This window comes from Leopardus geoffroyi, chromosome A1 (genome assembly GCF_018350155.1).
Source record: "Leopardus geoffroyi isolate Oge1 chromosome A1, O.geoffroyi_Oge1_pat1.0, whole genome shotgun sequence".
In the NCBI taxonomy this organism is placed as follows: domain Eukaryota; kingdom Metazoa; phylum Chordata; class Mammalia; order Carnivora; family Felidae; genus Leopardus; species Leopardus geoffroyi.
Window position 1 is genome coordinate 129700876 of NC_059326.1, and position 27179 is coordinate 129728054.

Consider the following 27179-nt stretch of genomic DNA (forward strand, 5'->3'; position numbering starts at 1 on the left):
CACAGAACTCATTTTTACCAACTGCCTATTCTTTCGTTGCACAAAGCTCCAAATTTCATTTAAACCACTGCCCCAGTGATAGTCGTTTTGGTTTTTAGTGTTTGTTGTTGATTGGGTTTTTGCCGTGTCTCTCAAAGAGCCCGTGAAAATCCTCATACACATGTACAAGTATTTCTGCAAGAAAGATTCTTCGAAATGCAACTGCTGGGTCATAACATGTATGTATTCTTAACATTTTAATATATGCTCCAAACTGAGGTAGAACCCATTTTCTAGATAAAATGCGAATTCTTGTAATGATTGCTGGGCTATATTGCTATGATTGTTATGATTAAAACAACTTAAAACTCATGATTTGGAGAACGCAGTATTAAGATACAACATTAAGCCAACCACATCCTGTAATTAAAGCTTAGAAGATACATCAGAGAAAGACAAAAAGAACCAGTTCTAAGATATGTGGCTCCCTAATGACATGTATTGGAAGCTAGTCAGTGCCTGATATTTCCCTGTGGTGGCTCTCACAATTACTCTAAGAAGTTGTGCGAGCCCCAGACCCGTTTGAATCAGAATCTTCGGAGGTGTGGCTTGAGTTTGCAAATGTTTCCAGGTGATTCTGAAATATGGTGAGATCAAGAATCATAGGCACGCTCCTTGCTAATTTTGCAATTTCTGAAGTCTTAGCAAAAGAAGTAATTCAACCATCACTGGCATGACAATTATAAAAGAACACTAAAGGGCAGTTGTAAATGTAGCGTTTTGTAGATTTTAAATGGACAGAAGTTATAAAAAGATACACAACCTCAAATATTTTTTATTCTCTTGAATTATTCATCACGTAAAAGATGGTTGTTCGCGACGAGGATAAGAGTATTTGTAACAGGCAGATGTCTGATTCCACAGAAATCAAACAATAGAATCAGTTTGGATGTTGAAAAAAGAAAGAACAGATGGAGCCAGGCAGGGTTAATGCATATAGTGTGAATCAAATAGAACTTTCTGAAGCCCCAAACCATGAAAAAAAAATGCTTTGGAAGGCCAGGGCTCTCCAAGCTTCAGTTTTTAGGAAGAGATGGGCACAGCCCAGTAAGAGGCAGATAACAAGGCCTGGTAAATGATTGTTATTATGATAGTAGTGAAATCACATCACAAGAGATGAAAAAGCAATAAAAGAAGAGACATCAGCACAGGAGGAGGTCAGGCCAGCGGCCAGCTCCGGTTCTTGTCAAAAGCCAGGAATGATTCATAACGTCATAAAAAGGGATTGCAGAACAGGGGCTTGTGAGAGGCTGTTACAGGATTAAAACCCAGTCCCTCTTCTGCGTGGTGTGTGAGTGCGTTGGCCTTTTTCTTCTTCTCCCACTGGAATCTTGGTGTCAAATGAAAAGTCAGCTATTCTAAACCAGCAAGGAAGATTTCATGCCAGCGTGTGCCGTTGAATTGCACCTTTTTCTAATAGTTAGTGAGCACTCCATATTTCAAGTCGTACTGACTATATAGCCTGATGACACCGTATCCAGTGATCACTAAGTAATTTAGTACTTAGGATTCTCTTTTCTAATTTTGTTACAGAAACAATCTTCCATGCCTTTCCAACCTCTTGTTAAGATTAGGGTATGGTTATGAGAGCTTAGAAAATGTATTCAGTAAAAACCCACAGATGGAGTCAGGTACATCTTGAGAAGTGGAACGGCCCCTGGAATCCTACAACTGGAAAACAGCAATCAGGACAAGGAAATGCATGATAATCCTATGGATTTCAGCATCCCTGCTCCTGGGCAAGACTGAGCCCCAGGGCTTCCAAGAAGAAATAAACGAGGAGCCCAAAACGAGCTAATCAAAGACGCTGCAGTCAATCCAATCCGAAGAATTAGCCCACAACCAGACAAAGGACTTTGTGTGATAGTAAATAAAGCAAAACAAAAATAGAAACATCCAACCATGACTTTCCAATACCTTCAAGACAGTGATGGGACCCCTTCCTTAGGAGAGAGAATACTCCTGCCTGTATCTCCGTCAAGCATGTGTGTTGAGTATCAGCCTTGCGACCCTTGCTATCTTGACCCCAGTTGTAATTTTAATGGCAGAAAAAAGAATCTTTATTCCTTCCCTTGAAGGTTGTTTAAAAAAATCTCGTGGGCTCTTGTACACATCTTAAAACAAAAGTCAAGTTCATTTCATTTTTTCAATAAATATATTTCACCCTAAGAAGATCACAGGAGCAAAATAAGAATAAGGCATGAATGGGATAATGCTAGTACCAAAGCTTGGGAATTTCTGAATTCGGAAAAGTATAGAGTACTCCTTCAGAACGCACTAAGGTTAGATTCCCTCAACAGAGGATGTGTGGAGAAGGATACATGGAGAAGGAAATATAGAAAGTAAAGGTACACGGGGACCTGCTCTGGAAAGAAAGAAGGTAACCTGTAGAGGGAAGAAAAGTGTCACACAGAAGTGGAGAACCTTGAAGATAAAAATGACGATGACTCTCCTATGGGAAGGAGCCCACAGCACGATCATAGCAAAATCCCTTATAGCACTTGCTCAGGAATAGAGAAAAGAAAATGGGGCAGGGAAATGTCACATGGTATACATTCTAGACAATGTAGCTTTGCTATTTTAGTATTGATTTTTAGTGTTCATTCCAAGACCCTTTGGCTTCTTTGTGGAGCATGCCACACAGAAAGAAATTAATGTAATAACTGCACAAAAAGTGTTAACAAATACACACCAACAGTGACTGTGTCTGCCTCCTAACTTTTGCCCCTTAATGGTTGATCCGAAGCCACCAAAGCTCCCACACCTGTCTGCTGGACTACTGCCCCATAAGAACAGTGGATCCTGATTCTTTCTTATTATTGTCCCTCTAATTGACTAACCATAAAACTGGTTTGTATGTTTACAAACATTAAGATCTGGATTGACTTTCCAATCTTCTTCACTCAGTCTCTCAACCGATAAGTGTGGGCCACCTTTCCGCCAAGAGCTCACCTGGTAAGTGCAACCCTTTCTGGCTTTCAGGCTAGATTCTCATTCACATTTTGTAGGTGAATCTTGAAGGTAATGAAAATATGAGTTGGTGGAAAGAATGGGAATAAGAAGACAAAGCACTCCAGAATTTCACTGTGACCCTCTTGCTTTAATATCAACTACCACACATTTACAAAGATCTGTTGTCTGTCTGGGTGCTTTGTGGGGAGGAAGGGAGTGGCCACTCATCACCAACCTGGACCAATTAACTAAGGAGCAGAGATTAAATGCCTGGGCAGAGGACTTACTCTCTCACCTTGTGTTTGCTACCTTTTCCCGTTCCATTTCAGGGATGGTGGGTCCCACACGTTGATCCCTACTGTGTTTCTAACATAGCCAGCCAGCGTTTAATGGGGAAAGGCACAAGAGGGACTGACAACTATTTCAGCCTTTTCCTCTAAGTGAACATTCTTTTTTTCCTTCCCTTCTGCATTATCGTGCTACGGTACTTTAAACTTCTCCCATCATTAAGCCTTCTGAGTGAAATATTGAACTGATTAATGTGGCATTTTCCACTAAACTGTTCCAGGAAATGTTGCACCTTACCAGTGGGATGCTTTTGAATAATGTAATCTCCTTAGTATAATTAAAACTAAGTTCTGAAGTTAGTACCTTTTCTCCCTGGAGACACTCATCAAAATGTCAAGTGTTCCTTCTAGTAGAACTGCAATCCCATAATACAAACAAATATATTACCCGTTGCTCCTTACTAGCAAGAGGCCCTGGCTGCATTTTTTTGTCACTTTGTGTCTAAACCCGAACAAGCCGCATAAGAACTATGGTTACCGGAAGCTGTTGTGACATGAATACCCAGAAAAGTGTTCTGCGCTCACTGCCTGGTTTGCATTTACTAATATTTCTTTTGACTGTTTGTCCTCAACAGATGAACTTTTTGTTGTTGTGTTGTTATTTATGTGTAGAGAAAGTGTAGCTCTAAAAGCCTTTGGCTCTCCTAGGTTTTTGCTTAGTTTTACAGGGGAGGAAAAATCAGAGACGCACGCCCTCTTCTGGTGGAGAAGCACTTAGAAGAAGGACTGTGCAAACCTAGCAGGGTTTTCACTCGGTCTTTGAAGACTGCTTGCTACCTTTTGGGATGAGTACTGGGTGTTGTATGGAAACCAATCTGACAATAAATTTCATATATTGAAAAATAAATAAAGCAGGGTCACTAAAAGCAAAAAAAAAAAAAAAAGGACTGCTTGCTATATGGTGAATAATAACTGAATAATCGGCATTGTTGTCGATGTTTCCAGAATTCTTCTCTCTAAGGACAGGATGAGGTCTGGCTTCTGAGAGTTGGTCCCAGCTCGCTGGCTTTTAAATGCTCTAGAATAAGGCAGGTGGGTGCACCATTACCCAGGTGAGCAGGGAGGTTATTGAGAGGGATGCTGTCCTTCTCTGGAACAGATATTAAATCTAAGACAAGGGTAAGTTCATTCAACAGATTCAGGAGACTTTCTTCTGAGCAAATAGCTGAGAGAACCCAGCTTTTTTTTGCTAATTACTGGCTTTCTGTAGAAAAACTTATTTTCTGATGATTGTTAAGTACTCCAATATTTTGCTTCCTCAAGATCATAGAATCTCTGAGAGCCCACACCACCTTTGAGGAGCCCTGTGCCTGAATAAAGTGGCCCTGCCAGTCTCCATCTGGGAAGTGACAAAGGAAAGCGCAGACTCTAAGAGACAGAAGGAGCCCAGCAGGACTTTGAAAGAGAAATATTCAGTGCTGGAGCGTGCTTCTTACCAAATAATGTTTTTATTCTCTAGCAAACGTGCGTGTTTCCCGTCTTTCCCTTGTGAAGGCCAGGCTGGCTGCATTTCACTTTGCCAGCCACCTAGTCATTAGCAAACAATGAGTGACAGGACAGAGAGGAGAAAGGAAGTGAGCCTGCACAGGGGAATTATGAGAGGAGTGGCAAGGAGGAGAAAGTATCCAAGTATCAGGCTGGATGCTGCTCTGTTCACCGGGAGCTTCAGGGTGAGGAGGAAGGTGAGGCCATCAGGGCCACGGAAGGCTGTCTGCCGGCCACACACTGTGGGCATGTGTACCTGGGGATTTGTGCGGCTGAGCGTGTGCACACCCGTAGCGCTGGCTGGAGAAGATGATTTTCTATATCTGATTTATAGGTAATCTATCTCGATTTCCAATGATGGAAATGCTGGGAGCAAATAATTCCAGAAAGAAGTTCTCTGAACATCTGTGTTAAAGCCCTTTGATGGCAAATATTAGAAACCCTCTTTAACTTAACGAAACACGGAACTGATGGGGAAGAATCCTGGAGTGTCTCATACAATCCCAGGGCAGGAGTGACACTGGGGGCTGAGTTGCTTGTTTTTCTGGAGCTGTGAATGAAAAAGCAGTGAAGAAGTCGGGCAGCCGTCCTTGCTGCCTGCCTAGCTCTGTTCCCCCGGCGCCACGTGCTGTCTAGTCTTTCTGCTTGCTTTATACCAGCTTTTTCCTTCTCTCTATAATCTCTGCTTCGTGGTTGTGTGTCCAAACATGGGGGCCATGGCCCCAGAGCTTGATTGTCCTTGGTTCAAATGACCCATAAAACTGAATACCTGGTATCCATTCATTCTGATCCCACATTTCCGGGAGAGACAGTTTACCCCATCCTGCATTGTCTCCCCTGTTTTCTAGGCAGCCACAAAAAGAAGGAAAGATCATGGACTATAAACGTGGCTGTCAGGATTCACCCCTACCATGAAGGAGATATGTCTTAGAGAAGAGGCTTATGGACTGGAAAGAAGGTCTAATGGTAAATGCACTTTCACATTGACTCTAAAGGACCATAAAGTACAGCTGAAGTGACTTTATGAAATGGCAAAGTAATGAGCAATTTTTTAGAAAAAAAAATACTGGAATTGTGCCTGTTTCTGAAAACTTTTTCAAAGGGGCATCAGCATATATTCTCTACCAGGAAAGATAACTAATTTGGAAGTTAGAGGATCTGAGGACTGTTCCTGTCTCCACCAAACCAGCTCTATGAACAAATGTTGTAATCCCCTCACACGGTTTCCTCATCTCTAACTGAGAAGTAGTAGTTGCTGTATTTGTGTCATAGGGCTAGACGAGAGGGGAATATACCACTGTACATATGGGAGAGTAGGAACTGGGAAGAGTTTGGGGTTCGGTGACTAATAATTACAGGTCACATAGGGACCTGGGACTTCAAGGTTGGAGATAGGAAAGAAAACCAGTGGAATTGCCCCAGCCACCATCAGCCTTGTCTGTGGTCCTCTGGAGGAAAGAAGCTGTGAATGCTCGAAGTCTCCCAAAGCCAGAGAAGTGCTTATGATTGTTAAGGTAGGACTTACAATTAGTAATGAAAACAAGGTTATCGCTTCTCCACCTTTTGGCTAAGATCAAGTGTAATAATAAAAATAAGCTGGAGAACAATGTTCATGGTGAAATAGGGAGCTCTCACTAATGCCCCCTGGATCTGAAAGGTGGCAAATCCAAGCCTGGTTTGTTGGGTCTAGCCCTTTGTTTACCAAAGCGATTCACTGAGACTTTGCTGAGTTAAGGCTGGTTACTCTCACCCGCGGTGTGGAGGGGCAGGGGCAGGAAAAGGCCAATCTTCTGGCAAATGCATCTTCCCAAGTTTGTTGTGAAGATCTGATAAAATTGTGGATATAAAAAGGCTTTAAAGACTGGAAAGAACTACACATATGTAAATTATTATCATGATGATTACAATGTCATAAGGGGAAACCATCGAATCAGTCACGCAAATGGGTGCACATACTCAGCACCTAAAAGTTATCAAGCAGAGAGCCTGAAGCAATTTGATCATCTTCTTTCTCTTGTAAGTTCCTTCTCATTCAGCTCTTGTGGGTTTGTGCATCTATAAAATCAGAAGATATATTTGGCCTCAGGCTACTGCTTTCTCAGCTGAATGGAGGAAAGCCTTCTGTGATTATTTGTATTCCAAATCTGTCATGAAAGGGAAAAGGTATGTCTGTCTCTGAGACATACGCTACACTACCTACCAAGTGTTCCAGAGAAATGCCAAATGAGAGCTGGATTCTCATTTCTTCTTTGCGTTCTTTGCAGCCAGGATGGGGGGATGTGTTCAAGAGGTGAAAGAGAGAGGAAGAGAGACAGAAGGCAGAGGCTAAGGGCAGAGAGGGACATAGTCAGAGACAGAGATGAATGATTCTGTGTATAGTGGGTTGTCATGAGGCTCAACAGAGTTTAAATAAAAGGACAGCAGTCATTCCTGCAGCTAAGTAATGTTACGGACCCTGAAGTACCATTATCTTACATCCGAAACCAGGAAAGCAACACGTAAGAGGCACTTTCAGATAGCAACCTATACAACCTGTGATTTTTATTAAGATTTTTTTGGGGTACTCTCTACACACAAGATAGAGCTCGAACTTAGAACCCCAAAATCAAGTCACGTTCACCACTGACTGAGCCAGCCAGGCACTGCTACAGCCTGAGATTTTAGGTCAAAGATAGCCATTTTTGAGCAGTGAACAGACTGGACCCCGGACTAGAAGACTGTGGTGGAGGATTATGGAAGTTTTTCCAGTCAGTTCATATGGGGCATAAGTAGAAATGGGAAAAGAGTCTTTGTTTTTAAGATTTTATTTTTTTAATGTTAATTTTCTTCTGAGAGAGCACACGTGAGGGACAGGTAGAGAGAGGGGGACAGAGGATCCAAAGCGGGTTCTGCCCTGACAGCAGTGAGCCCAATGTGGGGCCCGAACTCACACACGGGGGATCATGACCTCAGCTGAAGTGGGACACTCTACCAACTGTGCCACCCAGGTTCCCCTCAAGATTTTACTTTTAAGCAATCTCTACACCCAATGTGGGGCTTGAACTCACAACCCCGAGATCAAGAGTTAAACGCTCCAACTGAGCCAACCAGGTGCCCCAGAAAAGAGTCTTTTTAAATGACAATAGAAGGGTGGATCCTTTGAAATTAGATAAACTTTATACTTCATGAAGTAAAAGATGATGGAAACTCCAAGACCTATGTCAAGCTTATACGCAATATTTTCCCTCTCTCTTTTAAACTTAACACATCACTCAGAAAAATACTGCATGTTATAAAGTGAGGAGGCTAATAGGTACACAAGACCATCAGTTCCATTACATTATAGTGGTTACCTGTGTAAGACATGACTCTGGCCCCAAGCAACATGCAGTAGACTTGAGGAAGTAAGAAAAACGCAACAGGAGATTACCCATATCAATATTTAGCGTACCATATGCCTGGCACAGAGTGTGGATTCTGAGAGGATCAGATGTTAGTTTTATTATGGTTGTTACTGTTGATTTAAGATTACTCTGTGACGCATTAAGAATGATGTTAAGAAACACATCCTCTGGGGTGCCTGCGTGGCTCAGTCAGTTAAGTGTCCGACTTCGGCTCAGGTCATGATCTCGCAGTTTGTAGGTTCAAGCCCCGCATTTGACTCTGTGCTGACAGCTCAGAGCCTGAAGCCTGCTTTGGATTCTGTGTCTCCCTTTCTCTCTGCCCCTACCCTGCTCATGCTATGTCTCTCTCTCTCTCTCTCTGTCTCTCAAAAATAAGTAAACATTACAAAAAAGTTAAAAAAAAGAAGAAGAAGAAGAAAAAAGAAACACATCCTCACTGGTTACATTGTCACTGTCCACCTTCTTCCTAGCCCATGTAGGGGACCAGGACATCTTGACAATGAGCCAGTGCCCAAGGGTGATCTCCAGGGGCAGAAGGATAGGGGTTAGACATCTATCTACTAGAGGCTGTCTGGAACATGAAGAGTCAGAATGGGGAGACCAAGCCAAGGCCTCAAGAAATGCCAAGAGTCAAAGCCAGGGAATGGGGGCCAAAAACCAAATCCAAACACTGCTGGTGAGCAGGAGAAGAATACTTGGCTCAGGAGCCAGGTAGAGTCCACAGTAGAAAGGAAGCCAATTTGGAGCAAATCAAGGAGGATCCCAGGAGGTTGTCCAAAACAGTGCTGGAATAACCTTTTATAGGCCACTGGGCATGGCTATTTAACTATCATAGAGCTAAAGAGCCAGGATCCACAAACAATACTGTAGGACAGAAGAAAAAGAAAGAAAGAAGAAAGAAAGAAAGAAAGAAAGAAAGAAAGAAAGAAAGAAAGAAAGAGTTGATGGAACCAAAGAAAAGAAATCATGATTTGTTACTGAATGTAAAGAGAATATTACAGATTGGAAAAGAGGAAGAGGCAACATTTGCCAGTTCTTACCTGTAAGTTTATAAATTAAAAGCAAAGGAAACCTTTTCTATTAGGCTCCTTATTTGTAAGTAGGGTATGCTGACTGGTAGTTCTGTGTTTATCTGCAATTCCTAAAATGCTGGCCTTTTATTCAAACTCACTAGATTCATAGTAATGGCCATTCTAGACCTTATGTCCAAAAAACATGACTCTTCTTAAGATAAACAAGAATGATAAATAGGAAAATAATCTTACAAAGTTATCCTAAAAAAATTAAAGTGCATGTAACTTATTATACTTTATAGTTACACTTTTAAATATTAGGATTATGACTCATTTCCTTATTTTCCTCACCCCTTCTCTTAGCTCTTAGCTCCTTCTCACAGGAGTGGCAGGGAAAGAGGAAGCTTTGTGTCAGAAGACTTTGGATTAAGGTCTGGTTCTATCTAGCTCTGTGACCTTGGGAAGTCACTTAGTGTTTCCAAATATATGAAATGAGAGTGATGATACATGTCCTTACTACATAAAGGAGCGAATGTGTGCAGTGGATGAGAATATATACTAAAGAGTGTTATAAAGTGTGCAAAGTCCTACACAGGTAATAAGCCAATTTCAGAGGTCACAGAACTATAGTTGGAAGGGAACTTAATACCATCCTGTCCTAAGATTCTCATACCTTTGAAGGTGAAGGACTTTGTCTCGGTCATTTCAGGCTGCCATAATGAAGTACCAAGACTTGGTGGCTTATAAACAACAGGCATTGGTTTTTCACACTTTTGGGCCTGGAAGTTCAAGCTCAAGATGCCAGCATAGTTGAGTTCTGGGGATGGCCCTCCTCCAGCTTGCAGACTGCCCCCTTCTGCCTTTTTGTGGTGCCCTCAAAAGGTGGGAAGAGAGCAAGAGAGCTCTCCAGGCTCCTGTTACAAGGGCACTACCCATTTGTAAGGGCTCCAACTTCATGACCTACTCACCCCCCCAAAGGTCCCACATCCTAATACCCATCACTTTAGGGGTGAAGATTTCAACATGTGAATTTGGCATGGGGGACACAAATGTTCAGTCCATGACACACATTTTCATCAAATAAAGTCATATATAACAAATAAAAACAAGAGCTGTTCTAATAAGACAAGGAACAGGAGGTACCACATCCCAGCTAGATTTCTGTCACACTGGGCCCCCTCCCCACAGCCCCACCTCTACCACTGGAGAGGAGAGGACAGGAGGATGTGGCCTTCGGTATTACTCAGTGCACAAATTTTAAAACCCACCCATCTATTCCAAACCTCTTAAGTTATAATTGAGGAAACTGAGGTCACAGAATGGGTTACAATCTGTCCTGCTATAAAGTGTTTCTAAAACACCAATTAGCTTATACATGCTTCCTTACATCAGGAAAATGTAGATATTATGTTAGTTTATATATGTTTTTTCTTACGCAAGGGGAGCCAGAATATCAGGAGAAAATAAAAGGAAAAGCCCTCAGTTTAGCTGCTGTACAGGCAGGAGCCCTTTTTAGCTCTATTTGAAATGTATGAATGAATGAATGAATGAATGAATCAGATATACCTGTGTGGCTCTCAGCTTGTGACAGGCTACACTTGTTCTTGTGCCCACCTTGATAGCAGCCCCACTAGCTCAGACTTGTGCTTCCATCTATATTATCTCAAAGCCTCCAAAGTCAGTATTTCCACTCTGTTAATTTTGTGCTTTAATAATATTCTCTGGTGTAGCCTCTGGCCACACTGAATGCCTGAGTTTTGCCAAGAATCTACACAGGTACTACCATAACGAAATAACTTAGGCTAGGTGGTGTAAACAACAGAAATTAATTTTTTTCACAGCTCTGAAGCCTAGAAGTCCAAGATCAAGGTGCCAGCAGAGTTGGTATCTGGTGAGTCCTGGCTTCCAGATGGCCATCTTTTCACTATGTTCTCATGGAGAGAAAGAACGCAAGCTCTCTGGTGTCTCTTCCTCTTTTCTTAATGACACCAGTCCTTATAGCATTAGGACCCGACCCTTATAACCTCATTTAACCTTAATTACCTCCTTAAAGGCCATATCTCCAAATGCTCACATTGGAACTTAGGACTTCAGCATACGGATGGGGGTGGGGTGGGGGGAGGAGACAATTCAGTCCATAAGAGGCATTGTTAGCATTCTTGTTAGTGTTACATCAGGTATTGTTGGTCTATCCCTCACTCTGTATTTCCCATAAGGCTGAAAAGATAGATTTTAATGCTTAGTGTTGGTAACAATATGGAGAAATAACCACTCCCTTACATTTCCCATGATAAAATAAAATTGGCACAACCTTTACGTGTGGAAATTTAACAATACGTATCAAAAGCCTAAAAATTCTGCATATCCCTTGACTCAGACATTCTCTTCCTAGTCATTCATCCTAAAAAAATCAACCTGTAGCTTCCAGGATATTTACCATAACATTCGAATTTGGAAAAACTGGAAGTACTGTAAATGTTTAACAATAGGGGACTGATATATCACTTGATGAAATTCTGTAAAGCTATTAGGATAATAATATGGAGCATGGACCATGGAAATACACACTTAATACCATAAGTGAATAAAAGCGAATTTTAAATTATGTAACATATCCCATAGGATTCCTTTTTTACTAAAATATTACACTGTAGGTTTTAGGTATACTTAGAAGAAATGTTAAAACATTACCTCCGGGTGCTAAGACTAAGGCTGACATTTATTTTATCCTTTCTGTTTCCTCTTATTTTCCACAATGAAAAAGCAACACATTTATAAAAAAAAAAAAAAAACTTATGTGTAAATATTTACATAGAGATACATATATAGGTATATATGCACCCACATACATATGCACACACACACTTGTGTTTAAACTGTTAGAGGAATAGGAACCCTAAGGTAAATTAGTACTTTTATTTCAAATGATCATGTGCATCCATCACCCATTTCATAGAATCCTCTGCATGCTATGAATTCCCTGGAGAATCTTCTCCTTCTTTCAATTGAAGAAGCAACAAAGGGATTACAGCCATAACAAAAGTCTATTTCCAAACAAATAGTCCTCATTAGACAACCAATCACCTCATCTTCCCTTATTTACCATCCTTTCAAAAATCAAGGAAAGAAAAGAGGAACCAATACAGCTTAACAGTAACACTTTCTTAACAAATTCTTTTCTGCTGTTTTCCACATGTTCGGTTGCTTGAGAGGCCAAGGAATATCCGTAGGACTGTTCTGAAAGGTGATTTTAAACATCAGCATCATTCTTGTCAAGTAAAGATAGCATTTCCTTGGGAGACTTGAATGGTTCCCTGAGAGTGGTTCAGGTCTCTGAGCCAAATATGTATCTAGGCACTGTGGTGGGGAGTATTTGCCAGTGAGGATATCATTGCCCAGGTACACATGCACTATGTGTTTTGCTACAAATGTTTTCCCAGTAAACAAGAGTTCAGCCATCAAAAGAAAGGGAATGCTAATTTTAAATCAATTAAATTCAAACAGAAAGGCTTCCTTTGGGTATAGTTGCCTTTTTAGTAAGCACACTAATTTTGGAGACTTGTAGTATTTACCCACAAATTGGTTTTGAAGGATCTGTGGCATTGAGAAGTTGAAGTCGAACTAGTCTCTCCTGCAGCTCCTTCCCAGTCCATGAATTATTGAGGGTGGAATTTAATGGGGCCATTATTGTTCGTCACTCTGCTCTGGTCGAAACAAATGCATGCTCTATCATTGTTGCATAATAGAGCATCTGTATGTAAGGTTCACAGACATGAAAGGGGATGCCCAGGAAATCAGGAATCACATGGTTTTGTGGATCCCTCTTCCAGTCACATTAGGACCACTAAACAGAAGGAAATACATCAGCTGTTGGCCAAGATATCAATCTGGAAAGGAGAATGGACTCTGGACTCTGGGATCTGTCCAAAGTGAAGCAGACCCAGCACTAGACCTCACTTAAAAATGTACCTCTGGCCTTGAGTGGCCTCTGTGGCCACATGGGAAGGGAGAAGTAGCAGAGCTTGAATCCCTGCCGGTCCAGCTCAATCAAAGGGAGGATCATGGTTTGGAGCGTACAGAGAGGAAAATAGTTGGATCAGTTCCACCAAATGAAACGGCTCCCAGAAATGACAACTGCAGCCCGGCATGTTAAACAAACAGATCAAAGGTGGTACAAGAATTCCTGCAAATGATTGCTCACCTTCCAATTCATGAGTCACTTAACATCCAGTGTTTGGGGTTTAGATTTGCTGTCATTGTTTTTATTGTTGTCTGGGGTGAGTTATTGGATTGAAAGCAATTTGGATATTGTCTCTCTCCACGGGGTTCTGCAGCCAAAAAGAGATTGATGAAAAGCAGGGGTTTGGGGCCAGTGATTCCAACACAGCTTTCCTCAGAGCAATACAAATGATAAGGCTGTTACTTGGGAAAACAACAGTCTGTAAGAGTGATTTCATCGTCTCTGATGGGGAAGGGTGGGCATAAACATTAAGTACAGTTCATGACTTTGGGGAATGACGGATGATAGGATGGTATAGAGTCTTGTTTCCTCATAAGGATTCCTCAATGTTTGCAAAAGCCATATTTTTGTACGGTTCAGGAAGCAGCAAGACAACTTGGCGGTCATCCTTGACATTGGTACAACACTTTAAATTTTACCAAACACTTTAGTACACATCATCACAATCAATTCTCAAACTCACACCCTAACTAGGAGGACAAGCACTCCTATTTTAGTAATGAAGAAATGAAGGTTCAGGGAGGTAAATGACTGGCCTCAGTTTACCCAGTCAAAAATGTTCTTTCCGATCTACCACCATGCCCACTCATAGAGTGGATGTCAGGAGACTGAACATCCATTATTTGTTTCTAACCAACTATTTCATGAACATGTATTATATCTCAGTTCCCTCTCTATACTACAGGATTATTAATAATCATGTAACAATACTTATTTTAAAATAAGAGTTGTATTACTGAAACCTGGAAACATTTTTTAGAGGCCTATCAGAATAAATTAGAAGCTTCAAGCAATTTCTTAACCCATTGGGTAAGCTCCATTTGAATCCAACAAGAACAGCAACCATCAGCTGAAAGATGGTCCTCCCAAGCCCTCAATTTTGAACCATAATCTCAATGTAAGATGCTCCAACTATATTCTAAAGGAAGAGCAATATCATCTTAATCTTGGATTTATGTTCACAAATATTTTCGCAAACATTATTCAGAAATAATAGCACTAGTCTGCTTTTTTGGGTTGCATTAGCAACAACCAAGTATTTTTACGTACGTGATTTGATTTGATCTTCATTCCACCTTTGAAGACAGGTGAAGATAAGCATTCTTACCATCTGCCAGTGGAGCCCCATTGGGAAGGGGGGGCACACTAAGACTGAGAGAGGGCACATGTCGCCCCAGGAACATGCATCAGATCACTTGAAGCTTGCAAACCTGAGTTTGAATTGTATGTCCACCACTTGCTGGTGTAAAGGCCTTGTGGCACGTTTCTGAATCTCTCTGAGCTCAAGGAAAACCATAGTGAACTTATAAGACAGGCCAGTTACTTACCTGCTCTTTCTCAGTTGTGCACCCACCCTCCCCATTTAGCTGTGTGAGGCTAGAGCTAGAAACCTATAGCCCCCTGCTCTCAGACTCCCTCACCAGTGACTTCCTATTAGTTTCTGCCAGTAGCAAGTGCAGGTCTGATATCAGAGGGTAGAAGCAGAGGAGAAGCTGTTCTACTTTCTTGGTTTGCCAGCATCTCTGGCAGTGGCTGTTTCCTTCTGTAGTTCTAGCTCCTACAATGGGCCTTCTCCCCATTAGCTTCTCTGTGGTCCTAGTCCATTAGCAGGTGGGCTCCAGGACTCTGCCACCTTGATCTTCTCTCTTTTGTTCCCCTAGCCCTGGAAGTAGGACTGATTCCTGAAGCTAGTTTCGGGGAATGACCTCTTCTTTCTAATTGTTCCCCCAGCACATAATCCTCCCGTTTGTTTTTATAACCCATCCAAAACATATACAACCAATTTCTTGTATTAAACTTCTTTGAAATACCTAAATTGGGCTCTGTTTTCTTATATCCATCCTGAATGACACACAAAAGAACCCAGCACAAGAACTGCCACATAGCTAATGTGTAAACGTCAAACAATTAAAAATAAAAAGGCTTGCCAATGTTTCATGTTGGGTACCACAAATGGAACGTACTCCCCCAGTGCCCTACCACTGGAGCTTTGCGTTAGGTGTGATAGCTATATGGGAATTGTCTCCACTCACAGATTGCTTCCAAATACCTAAAAGTTTAAGATTTTTAAATGATGCATGCACCAATTTAATGTAATCTCCAAAACAGGGATGATAAAAGTACTGACCTACCTCATAGAGCTGGTTGGAACAAGTAATTAGCTCTCATAAAAACACTTCAACCACCTAAAGTACCTCATAAAAGTTTATTATGAGTAGTAATGCTAATAGTTAAACATATAATGATGGGCACCAAATGGGCATGCTCCACAAACTGATGGTGTGTTAAATTCTCTTTACGATCTCACTGTTGTTTAGCAGTTCATATGTTGAGAGCTCTTCACAGCCGTAAATTAGTTAATCCCCATGACACTCACTCCTGAGAGATAGGTCAGTATGATTTTCCATTACTATGGCAACAAATCCTATGTAAATGTCCAATGATAGAAGTCGAAGATGAGAAACAAGAAAGGTTAAGTGACTTGTTCAAGGCCACACATCAAGTAGGTGGCAGGGTCAGCTTTAAAATGCAGAAGAGCTGACCCCAAAGCACACGCCAGTCCACCTGGTCAGCACTGAGGGTATCACTGACATTCATTTGCTTAGAAATTTGGTGAAACAGAAAATATCAATATGGTCTATATCTTGGAACAAAATATGAACAATTACAGTGTGCAGGCATATAATTAAATGACTGTATTTTGTTAGTCCATCAATGACAGGCAGTAGCAGGAAGGGCAGCATGAATTCTAAAGCCAGACCTTTCGAATTCATACCCCACCTCAGCCTCTGTCCCATACTCGCTGCACAAACTTGGTCAAGCTACTTGACTGCTCTGAACCTCAGTTTCAAAGCCTAATAGTGGTAAAATGAAGCTAATAATAGGATCTACTTCACATGGTTATTGTGAGGATTTAATGAAAAGCACTTAGAACAAGTAGATAATAAGCTTTCAATAATTGTCAGCTATATTAGATAGATGGACCCCATTACGGAAGAAATATTTATTGCTTTCCAACAATGTTGTATCAAGTACAGAGATGCTTAGGAGACAGACCCTGCCTTCAATGAGCTTTCAGTATAACAGGTTTGTACAGTGTGTAACGTGCCACACAATCTAAGGGGACATCCTTCTGATATGGTACCATTAATCGTTCAAGCAAGGCCACATGTTTTCAAAGCAAATGATGTCATTCCTCAGTTCTCTGACAGGGAGTACTCAATCTGCTCCTTTCCTCGCCTGCCCTTGTGTTTCTCTTGTCATTTAACTAACTTTATTTACACTTGTGTAAAAAGGCAGAACAGGAACTGTCACTGAAAGGTTCCACGTGTTAAAGAGAGTGCCATGGGTGTTCAAGGAAATAGGTTCATTTCTGGCTGAAGTGGTTAGGCAAGAGGTGGGACTTGAACTTGGTCTTAAAAGATAAGTCTGGTTTTAAAACCCAAAGACGGCTGTGCCATTTGGTGGGGGAGGTCGGGAGAGTGGATCAAGGGAGTGAGTGGGCAGACAGGATCAATAGGAAACCAGACCTTAACAAAGGAAGAATGGAAGAATGTTTATTGAACACCTGTTATGATCCAGTAACTATGTCTGCACCTTACAATACTTAACAGAGGTCACATAACTGATAAATGACCCTACTGGGACCCACATCAATTCACCTATTTCAAGTATGAGGCAATGCAAAAGAAGCATTGATGACCTTAAGAGTGGAAAGCCTGGGGGTGCCTGGGTGGCTCAGTCGGCTCAGGACTTCGGCTCAGGTCATGATCTCACAGTTTGTGAGTTCAAGCCCCACATCAGGCTCTATGTTGACAGCTCAGAGCCTGGAGCCTGCTTCGGATTCTGTGTCTCCCTCTCTCTCTCTCTGTCCTTCCCTGCTCGCACTCTGTCTCTGTTTCTCTCAGAAATAAATAAATGTTAAAAAAAAAAAAATTTTAAAAAGAGTGGAGAGCCTGACACAAAGTGGAACTTTTGTGAGATTACTCTGGATATAGTATTTAGGGAGATTGAACAGGCAGTCTAGGAGAAGCCAGATAAGGAAATTTATAGCATGTGAGGAAGGAGGAAAGCTGGAATGGAATGGTGATGTCAGACTGGAAGGGAAGGGGTGGATGGGAGAGCTGCCTAGTGACTCAAAGCTCTCTCTGCATAATAGAATCACCAGGAGATAGATTTAGAACTAATGATACATAAATTCACTGACTGTGGTATACACAGTACATGGGTATCAAAGGTACCCTTTAACGCTTACGCTAAAAAGAAACCAGATATAAAGAGTTAATTAAAAATGGAGAGCTAAGGGCATTTTTTATTATGATAAAAACATATATAAAATTTGCCATCTTGAGTATGTTTAAGTTTGCAGTTCGCTTGTGTTAAGTACATTTACCTTCTTGTGAAACAGATCTTTAGAACATTTTCGTCTTGCAGAACTGTAATTCCATAGCCATTGAACAACAGCTATCCAGCCCCTGGTAACCACCATTCTACCTGCTACATCTATGAATTTGACTGTTTTGCATACCTCAGATAAGTGGAATTACATAGTCCTTGTCCTTTTGTGACTGGCTTGTCTCACCTGGCATAATGCATCATAGTTCACCCATGTTACAGCATGTAACAGAATTTCAACTTTTTTAAGAGTACATAGTAGTATTCCATTGAATGTCAGGCATATCACATCTTGTTCATCCATTCAATAGTTGGAAAGTTTGGGTTGCTTCCATCTCTTACCTATCATGAGTGGTGCTGCCGTGAACATGGTTATGTAAATATCTATTCAAGACCTTCCTTTCAGTTCTTGTGGGTATATACCCAGAAGTGGGAATTCTGGATCATATGGTTGTTCAATTTTTAATTTTTTTAGCGGCTTCCACACTGTTTTTCAGAGTCGTTGCACCCTTTCACAGTCCCACCAACAATGCACAACTTCTCCATATCCCTGCCAACACTTAGAGTGTTCTGGGTTTTTCATAGTAGCTACCCTAAAGGGTGTCACTAGGAGCAATTTCTTAAAGGTATAAGTACAAAGGGGCACCTGGGTATCTCAGTTAAGCATCTGATTTCAGCTCAGGTCATGATCTCGTGGTTAGCATGTTCGAGCCCCACATCAGGGTCTGTGATGACAGCTCATAGCTGGAGCCTGCTTCAAATTCTGTGTCTCCATCTCTCTCTCTGCCCCTCCCCTACTCATTTTCTGTCTCTCAAAAATTAATAAATGTTAAAAAAAATTAAAAAAGATGTAAGTTCAAAAATAATTTCTGAAACAAAACTATTTATCATCCTAAATACCAAAATAGTTTTGAAACGAATGAAAACAAATTGTATAGAGAAACAGCAAATCTAACATAAACATAAACATAATAATAATAACAAAAAATAATATGGCAGAGTTGAGACCATCAACTGTATCGGTAAATATGTATAATAAACCTTAATTCACTTGTTAAAAGATTCTCTATCTGGCTCACAAAGCAAGACCCAAGTATATGCTCTACTCAGGAAATGCAATACAAAGGAATTCACAAAAGCTGAAAAGAAAGGAACGAGCAAAACTTTTCTAGGCAAGTGGAAACAATAAAAAAGGAGGTTTGCACTCCTGATATCATCACATATATTTCCCGGGGGTGGAGGGCAGGCAGAACAAACTGCATTGTGTCTATGTTAAATCCCTTATTCGGGTAATGCCACTGTGGTCATGAAAGAGAATATTCTTTTTTTTTTTATGTTTATTTATTTATGAGAGAGAGAGAGAGAGCTAGGGAGGGGCAGAAAAAGAGGGAGGCAGAGAGGATCCAAAGCAGGCTCTGTGCTGTAAGCTCAGAGTTGGACCTGGGGCTCGAACCCAAGAAGCATGAGATCATGACCTGAGCTGAAGTTGGGATGCTTAACTACCTGAGCCACCCAGGCTCCCCAGACAATATTATGAATTTTAGGAAGTACATACTGAAGGACTTTTAGGGATAAAGGACTCACTCTCAAAAGATTCAGAAAAGAATTGAGAGAATGATAAAGAAAATGGTGCAGCATGGCTTCTTGTACCTTTTTGACAAGTAGGAAATTTTACCAACGCAAAAATTTTTTTAATGATAATAATAATAGGGGCGCCTGGGTGGCGCAGTCAGTTAAGCGTCCGACTTCAGCCAGGTCACGATCTCGCGGTCCGGGAGTTCGAGCCCCGCGTCAGGCTCTGGGCTGATGGCTCAGAGCCTGGAGGCTGTTTCCGATTCTGTGTCTCCCTCTCTCTCTGCCCCTCCCCCGTTCATGGTCTGTCTCTCTCTGTCCCAAAAATAAATAAACATTGAAAAAAAAATTTAAAAAAAAATAATAATAATATGTAGCTCTAACTCCGTGGAACTTTGAATTCTCTTAGCCGCAAAATGGAGCCAAGACCATGATATTTTTTAAAACTCTCCAGGGAATTCTAACGTGCATTCAGAGTTGAGAGCCAATGTAGCAATCAATCCATGGCACTCAATCACTGGCTGGATGTATGTGGTAACAAAAGAGGGAGAGCTGGCCCCCCAAGATATCCAAGTCTTTATTCCCAGAACCTATGAATGTTATGTATACGGCAGAAGGGACTTGGCAGATGTGATTAAATTAAGAGTCTTGAGACAGGGAGATTATCCTAGATTACCTAGGCAGGCCCTAAATGTAATCAAACTGTCCTTGTAAGAGGAAGGCAGAGGGAGATTTGACTATAGAAGACGTAGCTGTGGATGTGACAATGGAAGTGAGAAGTTGGCAGAAGATGTAGCCAAGAGCTAAGGAATGCCACAGCCACCAGAAAGTAGAAGAGCCAAGGAACAGATTGTCTCCTGGATCCTGCAGTAGGAACAGCCCCTGATTTCACACCTTTGTTTTAGCCCTGCAAAACTCATTGCAGATCTTGGCCTCCGAAAATGTCAGAGAATAAACTTGTGTTATGCCACTATGTTTGGGTAATTTATTACAGCAGCGATGGAAAACTAATATGAAGACTTAAATGTTTTAGAGATAAAGGGATAAAAGCGGTTCCATGAACAGAAGTATGACCTGTTCAAGAGGGTTGAGTGAGTTTTATAGCCATGCATTTTCTGAACCCCTGAAAAGAATGGGAAAGTGGATAATCAGGGGATGAGACATTTCAAACAAATTTCTAGAAGATGAAAAGAGGAAGGGGACATGCCGATAGGTGAAACAGACACACGGAACCACATTCCAGAACATCTAATTTAGGAGATTGCAGAGATCTTCCCCGAGGCTTCCCTGTAAGCCTCAGAGCCTAGAGTTGACATTTAAGATGGCAGGGCATGGTCATACACTGGGCTAACAGAGGATTCTTTGAACATCTATACACAAAACAGTTGTGTTAGGGAGCACCATCTCCCTCTTCTTCTTCTCTCCTCTTGCTACACACAGCCCAGCATCCCTGACAAAAATTCTGGAGGGCTCCTCTTTAAGGAAACTGAATAAATATTGATTGGGAGAAGCCAAGATTCTGTGTTGGATGTTTCTGCCCAGAGATATGCTCTCCTCATTTTGACCTGAGGTAGGGGGTCCTGACCTGCTTACCCCAGAGCAAAACCTGCCAGTGATGGACCCCAGACCTGTACACTGTGATCAAGCTGAAGATGTTCATGTATAGAGCAGAGGAGATCTATATCACCTACTTAGTCCTTGTCTTTTCAATATGAATGGGCAATGAGTCCATTAGAAACTCCAGGGAAAAAAAGGTAACAGAAGCAACAATCAAAAGATGTTTCAGAAATTCATGGTTCACTTGCGAAGCCTTCTACAACTTCAAGCAATTGTAGCAATGTAAGGCAAGAGAAACCTTTTGACCTTGAAGCTACAGCCATTGTATCTTGAGTAGTCCAGAGGACATTTCATTGAGCTCATAAAGAAGGAAATGCAATCCTAACATACAACTTGGCTTTGCAGTGAGCAATCTTCACACAGTTATAATAATGTCAGTGCTGTTCTTTGATTTTCAATCTATAGCAAAAGCTCATAAAAGTTAATTATGATTTCAGAACAGATGTAAATGTTAACCATCTTGAAAATGTAAAAGTGAAGACGTGGCTGGGATGAGGTGGGAGTTGGCAAGGGAGGGGTGGAATAGAGAAATGTAATAAAGAGGATAAAGTGGGAATCAGAGAGACATAAATATAATACCTAATATCACAAAGTTATCTAATAAAATAACTCAAAAGTAAACAATATAAAGATCAAACACTGCAGGAGTGGAAAGGTGGGGTGCAATACAAATGAGCTAAGTCTTGGTCTTTCATGGCTGAGAGTCAACATATATTGCCTAAAGCTTTTTTAAAAAATCAAGAAATGGAAGTATATTATTTAGAGGTATGGAGGTAATTATTAGAAGGCTTCAACTCAAAGGCATGAGCATAAAAGGTTGCTTCTGGAGGCTGGATTGGGATAGAGAAAAGAAGGTTGAAAGGGTGTTGCTTTTCATCATGAATTCTTCTGTGTGATTTTTCTTTTTACCACATGCATGTATTTCTTTAATAATATAATTTATAAAATGATAAGTGACTAAGGACGTGGCAGCCTAGTGTTATTTACCAGATGATTATCTTTTATATTGCCTTGGGGCCATTATTTTAAGTCCCAGGGTTTTTTTTTTAATGTTTATTTATTTTTGAGCGAGCATGCGTGTGCACATGCATGCACGCACACACACATATACGTGCGTACACGCATGGGATAGGGGCAGAGAGAGAGGGAGACAGAAGATCCGAAGCAGGCTTGCAGGCTTGATGTGGGTTCAAACTCACAAACAATGAGATTGTAACCTGAGCCAAAGTGGGATACTTAACCAACTGAGCCACCCATGTGCCCCACCTTGGGGCCATATTTAAGGACTAATCATGTTTATACACCAGTAGCCTATGTTCATCAACTGTATAGTTAATTATTATATTCTTACGTTAATAAAGGGGGGTGTTGTAAAGAAAGGGGAAGAGAATTGGGGGGGGGGAATAATAGGAAAATCAAGGTATAAGGGAGGTTGAAAGGGTCAAATTACTTAAATTGAGAGCAGAACAGGTGAGTGCTCAGGGTAGAGATTTCCAACAGGAAAGAGCTTTAGAAAGCAAAACTCAGACACCATTTGGAACATTATTCCCATAGACCAGCACACTGTTAAAATGGTGGCAGTCATGAGCTCTGCTGTAGTAATCCCCTTAGCTCTTTGCTCAACAGGCTTCCTCCTGGCACTCTCCACCCTACACACACTGTCTTTCTCTGCCAGTTCCACACTGTGCAAGGCCTTTTCCAAGTGCCACCTTCGTGATGTTTTTCTCAATTATCTCAGACCTTACCAATCTCTTTCTTGCTAAACAATTTCACACTAAACGATAGTTGGTAGATACCATTTGCTTTACTAATTATTTGGGTTTCCTAAGCCCTTCAGCCCCTAGATCATAAGTTCTTTTAAAGGAAGAAAACGTGGGGTGCCTGGGTGGCTCAGTCAGTGAAGCATCGATTTTAGCTCAGGTCATGATCTTGGGGTTCATGATTTCGAGCCTCACATTGGGCTCTGTGCTGACAGCTTAGAGCCTGGAGCCTGCTTCAGATTCTGTGTTTCCCTCTCTCTCTGCTCCGTGTGCGCGCTCTCTCTCTCTCTCTCTCTCAAAAATAAATAAGCATTAATAAATTGTTTAAATACTACTACTACTACTACTACTAATAATAATAATAATAATAATAAATAAAGGAAGAAATCCTGACATCTTTCTTTTTGTCTCATGTAGAGAACTTAGCACAGTATTGGGCTTCAAATAAGCAATTACAACTCAAGTAAAAGCAGAGAGTAGTAGATGAAGTTTCCATTGTAACTGAAACAAGTTTCTTTCCCTACCTTGCATTGAATTACGATGGGGGAACCAAACACAGTTCACTTGTCAAGTTTGTAACTTGGTTATGACTGCCGGGATCCTTCATAATGCCAGTGACCTTTTATTCTCTGAGACAGGCAGCCTAAGAATGCGGAGAGTTGGTGACATTAGGAGGAAGAGGGTCAGCACAATGGCTGACTTCTGGTCTAGCTCCTAAAGACCAGAATCATCCAGACAGCAGGCATGACCTCATAACTTGTGGGTCAGAGGGAAGCACAGCATATGACTTGGCATGTTTGCCAAGAGAACAGGGCTCCTGTGGAAAGCCCACATTCAGGATTTGATGTGATCCAGAGAGGGAAGACAGTTTGCCAGGCCTCCACTGTCCTCGCTTTGACCATCCTTCCCTGTTGCTCCATACGGAGGCTGCTAACTGGAATGTGAGTTCATCCAATTATTTTGGCATCTATGCCAAGGTCACTTTCTTCTATTCATTTTAGCAGACTTCTTTCAAGCTCAGGTCAAGACCTCCACTCTCCAGGGAAGCACGTCAACATTTCTCCTCCTCTTTGCCCCTCACATCATGGCAACTACTTGCAAAGTGTGTTTATCCGGAAAGCCCCAGGCAGCCAACATGCTCAGACAAGCTGAACAGAAAACTCTGCCGTGTACAGAAGAAGAGTTTTTGGTGTGCCCTCTGGCCCTGAAAAAAAAAAAAAAAAAAAAACACTGGTTTTGCTAAGATTTATTTACCTTCAAAGCTTTGTTCCCACAAGTGTGCAGAAATATAGACACACATACGCTGTTGACTTAACTGCCTTTTCTCCCTTGGTCATGAAAAAATTCAGAGGCTAGGACAGTCCTGGTGTGTCTGAGTGAAAACAATTCTATCACTCACACACTCTCTGATGTCTTTCGCGATTTGACAGAGAAGTCTGAATCAAAAGGGACACCTCCATGGCAATAAAGAGGAAACCAGGAGTCGAGTTGCAGTGGATGATTAAATCACATTTTAACCACTCCTTCTGGGCCGCAGCGCTTTTCCCTAGAGCACCCTCGTAATTGTGCTACAGCACCATTTATTATTTACAATTGCCTTATTTTCTTCTGAGATCGAGATTTGCTTAAAAGTCCATTTAGAACTGGTCATACCTCGGCTAAGGGTCAGTTGAAGCTTCCAAGTAATCCGCTCCGTGTCCCACGTTATTATGTTACAAGCCCCAAAACCAGCACATAAGGAAATATGTTTACCTAAATGCGAAGAAGTTGCAAAAAGCTAACAAAAGCTACATCTCTTCAAGGACATGTCAAAGAGAAAGAAGTGACGGTCCCTCCGTTTGCTCTGCTGCCTGGTGTACGTGATGCTCCTCTCTGGCACGTGAATATTTATGTATACATTGTGCGAGTCTTGCTAATTGTAATTATGATTGCTTACTACAGTTTCCAAGGTAACAGTTGTCACTGCAACGCTTCACTGCCAACTCAATTTCCATTCTCCTGCTGGTATAACAAATATTGTGTGACATTTTAACTGAAAATATCTGTAAACGGGTGTCTGAGTGTGGTGTGTTTCTTTAAAAGGGAAGGAAAACAATTATTAGCTTTTCATTATTCATCTCAGTGGCACATTTGATCGGTAATTACTTCAGCTTTATATTTAGAAAGGAATGAACCGGAGTCCCACAAGGTCTTGGATTTGGAGGTTCTGGGTTCTGATCCTGCCTTCTCCCACTGATCCATGTAACCTTGTCTCAGTAGCCAGGAGCTTGTCCAGAAACGATGTCATGGTAAAGGAAGGAGAGCTCTTGGGCACCCCCTTCCCCAGGGTACACTCACCACATAGGCACTTCATTCTCTGAGACAGGCGCCTTGCACCATGAGGGATAGGTCCTGAAAGAGAACAGACGAAGCAGGTGTCCTTCATTGAGGCTGCTTTCTGTCTTCCCCCTAAGAGCAGGAGCATTCAGGTAGTGGCTCATAAATACCTCAACTTACAGTTGATTCTGGTAAGGACCACAATGAAGGAACTTTTCCCCAGCCCCATTGTGCCCTCTCCAGTCAGAGATCCGGTCAAGGACCTCACATCCCACCCACTTCAAGATCACTTCCTGCCTTGCTGGGAGAGGGGGGACTCGTATACATTCCAGGCAGACTGCTGGCCGACCAGGATGCTGTGCCACACCCACAGTTTGAGTGAGCTGTGCCTCACTGAAGGCTTCCTGAGGTTGCAAGTGAAAACAGCTGACTGGAGCATTAGCCAAACCAGGAGCCTTAAAGTTTAGCGAGCACTTCCTGTTTGCAAGACACATCAGAGATGTGAGTGCAGTTACAGAAATGCAGTCCCCGCCCTCAGAAAACAGACAGTCTTCTGGAAGAGAAACATTTAAACACATAAAATAGCTTGAGGACAGTAAATCTCTGGTGCAGATGAGAGTGTAATGGATGTTCAGAGATGTCTGCATGGAGCTGGAGGAAATCAGGGAGGTTTGGCAGGGGGTGGGCCCTGAACTGGGTGGGAGAGGGAGGGGGAAGTTCAAGAATATAAGGACATAGATAGAGTGCTACAGGCGAAAGAACATAGAGAAGACACCTCAAACATAACTTAGATTTTTACTTGCCTGAATCTATAATTTGAAGCATAAATAGGGTCTAATGCAAATAGAATGTGATTGCGTTCCATAGCCATGACCCTTTAGGCCTGGGGAAAGTTAAGAGGACAGACGTGGACAACGTGGGCGCAAAGGAATGGAGGTCTCCTTTCAGGTTCCAAAACTGGCAGTCCAAGCAAGTCTTAGAGGAGGAAGAGCACTTTGCTCGTTTCCATGGTTCACAACACCCTCCCAGTTTCAACTTCCTCCAACTCTCTCAGTACCCGGGACTAGCACCAGGAAGAATCTGTTATTATTCCCTCCTCCCCTCCTTCTGGCCCATTGTGCTTCTAGCCTCCTCTCTGCTCGTGGCATCTTGTCATTGCTGCACCGCTCTTGCCAGGACCACCAACCGGGACCCTCAAAGCATGTGCCCTAGACCACCACACAAATGGACTTGGGGCTAAAATCCAGCCCAACCTCTGGGAGGGGCTGCATCCACCCTGAAGATTGAGTGATTTTTTTGTAATTCATCTGCCCAAAGAAGTAGGTTTTTTACAGTTTGCACAAAGGCACTCTGTCCTAGCAGTAGCACCGAGCACTGCACAATCCAAGCTTTGCTAGATATTTTGAGGTGAGTGCTATCACCTGGGGCCTCCCCTTGTGACCAGCATCAACTGATCGGACCAATATGAAATACCACAGATCCTACATATCACCTAAGGTGAATCTGACCACATTTTGCTCTGAGAATGAGGCATTGCAAGTTATTTTCAAGTCCTTCTGTTTATTGTAGAAGAAAACACGGGATGTCTGAAGACTGTAACGAGAGGCTGAAGAAGATATTAACTAATCTCATTATTCTCATTCATTCTCATTAATTCTCATTACCAAAGAACACTTGAATCTCTTGGTTTATCAACTAAAGATTTAGTTGTCCCTGAATCTACTTCCTCCATTCAAGGTCCCTTGGTACCCGCTGACCTGATATCATACTCTCTTATTGCAACTCACCGGTTGAGGTCTTCCTCATCAACCACAAAAGAAAAGTCACTAAAAGATTCGAAAGAAAGATTATTTCAAAGTTTGGAAAGAGGGAAACCACTGAATACCTCAGTGAGCTTAAATGGTTGGGTCTTTTTGAAATCAGCATATGACACGATGATGATGATAAATCTTTTTTTCGAAAAATGCCTTTTCGGCACACACTGAGCGACCACTTCACGAACAATTGGGCACCCAAATAATTGGAAATATTTCAGAAGAGCAAATGGAGCAAAAGAGATC